We start from the raw sequence: 7,224 nt of genomic DNA on the forward strand, positions 1-7,224 counted from the left end.
CCCATATGCATGGCCCTACTCCTGTCCCTCAAGCACTAACTAAGGAGCTCTCCTAGGCCCAGTACTGCCTCAGAAGAACCAGTTGCCTTGGAGGCTACTCATGGCTTCTTTCTGCCCCTGTAGTCATACCCATGGCAGACTAATGTTACTTTCAGTTCATCCACTGGGCCTGGTCTTGTTGGCCAACCAGTCCACCAGCCTGCCAAGCTCCTGGCCCTAGCAAGGCTTTTCTCCCTGGACAACTAGCCCTAGTCTGGCTTCCGCCTGCTTTAGGCTTCAGCCCTTTTCCAGGCTTTAGCCCTCCTCAGCTTAAGCCTGCTCCAGCTTCAGCATCTCTCAGGCTTTAGTCTCCCTACTATGGCATTAGCCTTGCACCCTCTAGGCCCCAGCCCCCATATGGCTGCTGTGCTTCTATCCCAGCCCTCAGGATCCCTGGCCCCAGGCCAGACAGCTCTCCTACTGGCCTTGGCTCTCCCAGTCTCAGTCTGCACCAGCTTCACCCCCTACATTGTTGACCCCACATCAGGCCACTTCCACTGGCCTTAACTCTCCCCACCTTGGCCTGTACCAACCCACAACTCTCTGGGTCTCTGACCCCAAACTAGGTTGCCTGACAGGAAACATCCCACAAAACACCCCTCTGTGGCCTCCATGATCTCCCCTGTAACTACAGCCTGGGTCTCTGTTTAGCTGAAGTAAAACAGAAGCAAGCACAACAGCTATACAACATAAATCCTCCCCACACTGAGCTATAACTTTTCTGCCAGCTGTAAGTCCTCCTTACCTCCTTCCTTACAGCCTTCAGAGTCACTTTAGGTGCCAGTCAACCCCTTCCCCATAATCATCATGCTTAAGCACTCCTCTCTCAGCTACCTACACGCTCAAACAGACCACTTGGGCTCAGGCACTGGGCTTATGTACCTCCAGTGCCCCACCCCTTCCTGTTAGGTGGCTCCTCACATGGGTTTCCTTTTGGGCCTGATGATCACCTTGTTTTTAGCTGTTCTAGTTCTTTGCTCCTAGGTTTCCTAGATGTCTGCCCCCTTGTGTAGCTTCCTGCTTTGCACCTAGCTCCTGGAATAGCTACTTCCCAAGGGTAGCCCCTACCCCCATGGTTTCTGGCCTGCTTACTTCCCGACAGCTAGTCTTTAACCAGCTGGCAGGCCCAGACAGCAAGCTTGGCTTGCTGCAGCATCCCCTTAAAGTAACCAAAGCCTCTGGCTCCCTGTCACATGCCCATTTTAGCAATTTGATCAAAACAAGAAAGCTGTGAGCAATTTGATCAAAACAAGAAAGCTGTGAGCTGGTGCACTGTGATGGTCAAAACTTCACAAGCATCAAGACATTCTAAATCACAGGAAGTCGGAACTCTTGATAGTCTCTTTTGCAAAGGGGGCAAGACGTGGGCAAGATAGTAACCATCCTAACTTGTCTTTCCAAATCAGTCTTTCATGCTGTTTGCTTCAATTCAGAGATAATGCATCTTAAAGGGTGCTATCACTTGTCATACATCTTTTGTTTCAATCTGAAATAATTGTAATGGAATACGACAGCCAAGAAAACTGATGCAGCAGCGCTGTCGGAAAGCATTACTTGGGAGTAACATTTGACAAGAAAATACATATGGCAAGATTGCTTAACTTAGAATTCAAGGGTACGTGAACATTTCTGTGCAGGGGTTCATAATGGATGCTCTGGTGAACAAGGTACAGAAGATTGCCATTTTTCTTATCTGCATCATCAACTGACAAAACAAGCCTGTTTCTAGCAAAAATCTTTGAATCAGTTGCTGTGAACGCAGGATAAGGCTTACCCCTTAAACATAATTTTAAATATAGTTCCTTGCTCTTTGCAAGTTAAAATAACCTTTTTGATTGATTGTTTTTGATTTCTGTTGCCTTACAGATGAAGATCAGGTGAGATGCCCTAGGAAGAAAAGTCTAATTTTGGACTTTAGGTTTATAGGTTGTAGTTATACCAAAGGCCTCAGTCTCACCAGCTGAGAGAGATTCTATGAGAATCTAAAAGATGGCGTCTTACACAAGGGACAAGCATCATGCAGTATTAGAAAATAATACCTAAAATACTCTCATAGGGATAGACAAATGATTGAATAAATGGCTTGAAACAAGCTGTTTTGCAACGATTAGAAGGGAAAAGGAAAAGGAAAAACACTCTGCAGATGGGCAACAGTTTTAATAACACAGCACTCAATTCCAAATAATTTTATTGTTCACAGACTGATTTTTAACTTGCCGAGAGAATGATAATAATTATACTGTGTTTAAAAAGGGATGCATACATTCTCATGCTCCTGGCTAAATCAGGAATCAGTTGGCAGAGGTTAGGAAGAAGTACCTGCCAGATACAAAAGCATTCTTACAGCTTATGGCAATCAACTGGTTTATTTGAGATACAGGTTATTTTCCTGTTCGTTTAGGCACACTGGGCTGGATCTGGATTTGCTTTGTAAATATTTAGGCTTCTGGGTATCTAAAAATACCCTGCGAGACCCTGCCAGTGCCTGAAGAAGGGTGTTTGTGCCCCAAAGCTTGCAAAGAACTTTTTTACAACTATTTTAGTTGGTCTAATAAAAAATACCTCATCTACCCAAGGAACCTTGCACGCCTTGGCTCAGGAAGGTGATTCAGATTGGCAGGATTAATTGCCTAGGACCACTTTAGTGACAATGGAGAGAATTAGGCACTGAGTATGGAAGTTCCTAGAGCTGGACAATTTAAAACACTAGGCACAGGGCAATGTCTGAAATCCCATGCATCTTTGGAGCTCAAGCTGCTTGTTAGGAACCTCTATCAACTCATTAACCTAAGTGCTTAGGATTTTAGCTTCCATTAGTTCCTTTGAAGATGCTAGCAGTAGTTGGGAAGCTCTTTTCAAGCAGGGATCAAATTTTATTATGTGCACGTACAGTGCTTCACACAAGGAAACGCTGGCCATGTGCTTTACATAAGGAAATCTTTGTGGAAGCCCTCATGTATTGCTTAGTCGTATAAGTAATTATAAAACCAAGCTACTGAAAAAACAACTAGGAAAACAATTTAGCCTGTTATCTGAAGTTTATATTTTACTTCTATTGTGTTGAAATTGAGGATGCTATACAGCAAGGAAATTATGGTTGTAATTTCATGAAGCAGTGGATTTAGTGCTTAGTAGGTATAGCATAGCAGAAAAATATTTTTTTTCTGGAAGTCACTTGTATACATTTCTTTCCTAATGTTGATTAATAAACATAAGGAAAATAATGAACTCTACTTTCAAAAGTGAAAAATTAGAGACTGTTGTAGTTACAGCATGAGTTCATCATGGATTATACTCAGCCTGGCGAGATGTGAGCAGTGGGGTACCTCAGGGCTCAGTCCTCAGGCCCGCACTGTTTAACATCTTCATCAGCGACTTGGATGAGGGGGTGATAAGCACGCTGTCCAAGTTTGCTGATGACACTAACATGTGGGGCAAGGTGGACGCACTTGAAGGGAGAGAGAGGCTGCAAATAGATTCAGACAGACTACAAAAGTGGGCAGATGAGAATAGGATGGGCTTCAACGTAGATTAAGTGCAGGGTGCTGCACCTTGGGAGAAGGAATCCACAGCATACATACAGGCTGGGGAGTTCCCCTCTTGAAAGCACAGAGGCGGAAAGGGATCTTGGAGTCATTATTGACTCCAAGATGAACATAAGCCACCAATACCAGACTGCAGTCAGCAAGGGCAGCCATACCTTGTCATGCATCCAAAGGTGCATCTCAAGTCGGTCCAGAGAGGTGATCCTCCCCCTCTATGTGACTTTGGTTCAGGCTGCAGTTGGAGTACTGCATCCAATACCGGGTGCTGCACTTCAAAAGGGATGTGGCCAGCCTGGAGAGGGTTCAGAGGAGGGCCACCCGCTTGGTGAGAGGGCAGCAGGACAGTTCCTACGAGGAGAGACTGAGGGACCTGAACCTGTTCAGCCTCAGCAACAGGAGGCTGTGGGGGGACCTGGTGGCTGCCTACAAACTCATTGGGGAGATCAACAGCAAATAGGTAGAGCCCTTTTCTCCCCAGCACCACCTGGGGTGCCAAGGAATAATGGTAATAAGCTGATGGAGAATATGTTCAGGTTAGAGATCAGAAGGCAATTTTTTACAGTTAGGGTGGCCAAAATCTGGAACCAACTTCCCAGGGAAGTGGTCCTCGCCCCTACCTTGGGCAAATTCAAGAGGAGGTTGGATGATCACCTGTCTGAGGTTTTGTGAACCCAGCATTCATTCCTGCCTGTGGCAGGGGGTCAGGCTAGATGATCTGTTCAGGTCCCTCCTGCCCCTAGCTATTATGAAACTATGAAACATACTCCAAGCTGTGGATACTCTTCCGAAGTCAATCCTTTATTTGAAGATATAGCAGAATAAATTTCTACACAGAAAGTATAGCAGGCCATTTCCAGCCATAAGGAAACAGAAATAGGTGTCTGGTCTGAGACTCTGGCATTATGACTTAAACCAGACATACAACAATCCTTGTCATACACTCAGTTCTGTAATCTAGAGTTTCTTCTATATTGTTTATTAGCTTGCTATTCACTTTCTTCTATAGGCAGAATGGTATGCAGATATTTACAGCAGATTGTAGTGATCATCAAGATGGCTTGATCTATGAAGTAAATAATAAACCTAAATGTTATCTAGAAACCTGGAGCTGCAGATTTTGGTGAAAAGTTGGTGGAATGAAGAAAATCAGGTGGGAGCAGTTGGGTATAGAAAGCTTGAAAGCCTGCTTTTGGAGCTCAGCAAAAGTGTTGTACGTTCAGCTCATGGCTTGGTTACACATCATCAAAGTAAATCATCTGACCTGCTGTCTTTTTCTAAGGCTTCTCATCACAGCCAAAGCCCTGGTGACACAATGGGGGTCACTGGAATGGAGGAGCAGTGCAGGAATTGCCTGCTTGTAGGGTTGCATCTGAGTAGCTTTGGTCCCCTCATCAGCCTCATGCTGTTGCTGGGGAAGGTGTCTTTGCAGCCCCTACTGTAACTGCTGCTGAATTTACTGTTCCCCACTGGTTAAAGGAACTGATGACACTAGGTAATCGGGCTGACAGGTGGCAGAAACAGCTACAGTATGAGGATGACAGAGGGTCTATAATGTACCCAACAGATGCTGCATTAACCTCCTGGCTGCTGGCCATGCTGACACCTCCATTCCCCTACCCCAAACCCCTCTTCCCCCACAGCAGTGGTATTCCCAGTAGCAGGATACTGACCCAGAATGCAAACCCTGCCAGTTAGGCCTCTAGTCCCTAGCAGTAGCCAGAGCCCTGACTCCTCCCTCTGCTCTAGCTGTAGTGACAGGACTTCTAGTGGCATCATGGACAGGGTCCACTGCAGCTAGACTGTAATGCAGAACTCCTTTGATGTCAGGGCAGTCTCAGTGTAACTCTAAAATGTCAGAATCAAGGAGTTAAAACTGTTATATTTTCTCTGAAGTGACCAAAACTTAATGTGCCATTAACAGTAAGGAAAATTCCTTACAATACTTTTGGTATCTTATTCATAGGTGACTGGTAGGGGGTGCATGTGCCCCCAACAGCTGACACCAAAGCCATCAGCAGGGCTGGTGCCTCCTCTGACAGGGCTTCTGCGGGTGCCCCCCTGGATTCAGGAGGCACCAGTCACTTATGCCCTTATTAATAGACTGATGTATCCTAATCATCATTTAAATCACCACTGGTGCTGAGAAGGTATCTTAACAATAATATTTTGACCTAAGTTGATTAAAGCAGATCTCATCTCTCAGCACACAACTTATAAATTATATTGTTCCACTTTGCACAGCTCCGTATTAAAGCAAAATTCCATGCATTACCCTGTTCATTAGACCCTTTTAGTCCTCAGCTTTCCCTTTTTACATCTCGCTTTAAAATTTTATTTTGCACTTCAATTTACAAGCAACCATGTAACAAGTTTGGTCTTCAAGGTCAGATTTGGACCACAGGGCTACTCAGGCTGGATCTATCAGCCTCCAGCAGTAGGGGAAGCCATACCAGGAAGCCACAGAGGTTAAAGCAGCTGTTGCTCAGCCTTCCCTTGCATGCATCCACTATGGGGCTTCAGTCCCGTAGTTTCAGCAGTGGGCCCCAGCAGTTTAATACCTACACAGTAGCTGGCGAGGGTAGTACTGAACTGTACAGAAATACAAACACAAGTCCAAAACAAAGTTTTAAAGCAAGATGTAAGATGGGAAAGCTGAAGAGACTAAAGGGTCTGCTAAAGCAAAAAGCCAGGGTAACACATGGAATTTTGCTTTAATAACTGTGAAGTGGCACCAGGTGGACAACACAATCCCTGAGCCCTCTAGGACAGTGGTTCTCAACCTTTCTTGTACCAGGACCCATCTGTAAACATCAATGGCCAATCCAACCCAGTGCCCTTCACTCATGAGCCAATGCCCCCTGCTCCTCAGTGTGTTTGAAAGTGGGGCATGTGTAGGCACAGCAGGGCCCCAAGCAGGCTGGAACTCTGCCAGCCTGCAAGGGAAAGACCATACTTTCGTTTTTTTCCATTAAAGGAAAATCCATTTTTAAAGTTCATTTGCAGTCCTTTCGTGTGTTCTCACGACCCACTTTAGAGTCCCGACCCACAAGCTGAGAAATGCTGCTCTAGGAGCCCCACATACCAGATGCCACTACTGGATGTTAGTATGGTGCTACTTTATTCGTGTAAAATACCACTGCTGGGGAACCTGTCAGCCAACAGACGCTTGCATTTTACCAGGCTTCACACTGAGGTCCCAGCCAATTTTTGTGACGCTCCGATTAAACTGGGGCAAATATTTTCCCCTGCACCGGCCCAGGCCAAGGAAGTAGAGCCGCAGCCACGCGTCAGGCCTGGGCTGGCTTTCGCTCCGCCCTCCTCGCGGGCCCCTCTGGCGCCACAGAGCAAGCCCGAGGCTCAGGCTGACCCGGCCGCGGCGCCAAGCTTGAGACGCTAGCCCAGGCAGGCCACGGGTCCGCCATGTTGGCTCGCCCCACCGGTGAGGTGCGAGCTGCGGCCACCGCGCACCCCTCAAGCAGGCAGCGGGCTCGGGTCGCCCCCCGCCGCGATTGGCCGGCTCGGTGCAGGAAGCCGAAAGCGTCACTTCCGCAGGCCCGCCATCTTGTGGGCAGTTGGCGGAGGCAGCGCCCAGCTCGGCTGCTCGCCTGCGTCTCGAGCGCCATCCGCCCCGCAGGCCGCG

At 47.0% G+C, this 7,224-nt stretch overlaps 1 protein-coding gene across 2 annotated transcripts in view; it reads right to left on the reverse strand.

The window, feature by feature from the left end:
- Nucleotides 1-7,224, reverse strand: part of HENMT1 (HEN1 methyltransferase homolog 1) — a 34,749-nt gene that overhangs the window by 26,923 nt on the left and 602 nt on the right. The gene's annotated exons all lie outside the window — the stretch shown is intronic.

The sequence above is a fragment of the Crocodylus porosus genome, unplaced genomic scaffold (assembly GCF_001723895.1).
Source record: "Crocodylus porosus isolate Cpor-Errol unplaced genomic scaffold, CroPor_comp1, whole genome shotgun sequence".
Lineage (NCBI taxonomy): Eukaryota > Metazoa > Chordata > Crocodylia > Crocodylidae > Crocodylus > Crocodylus porosus.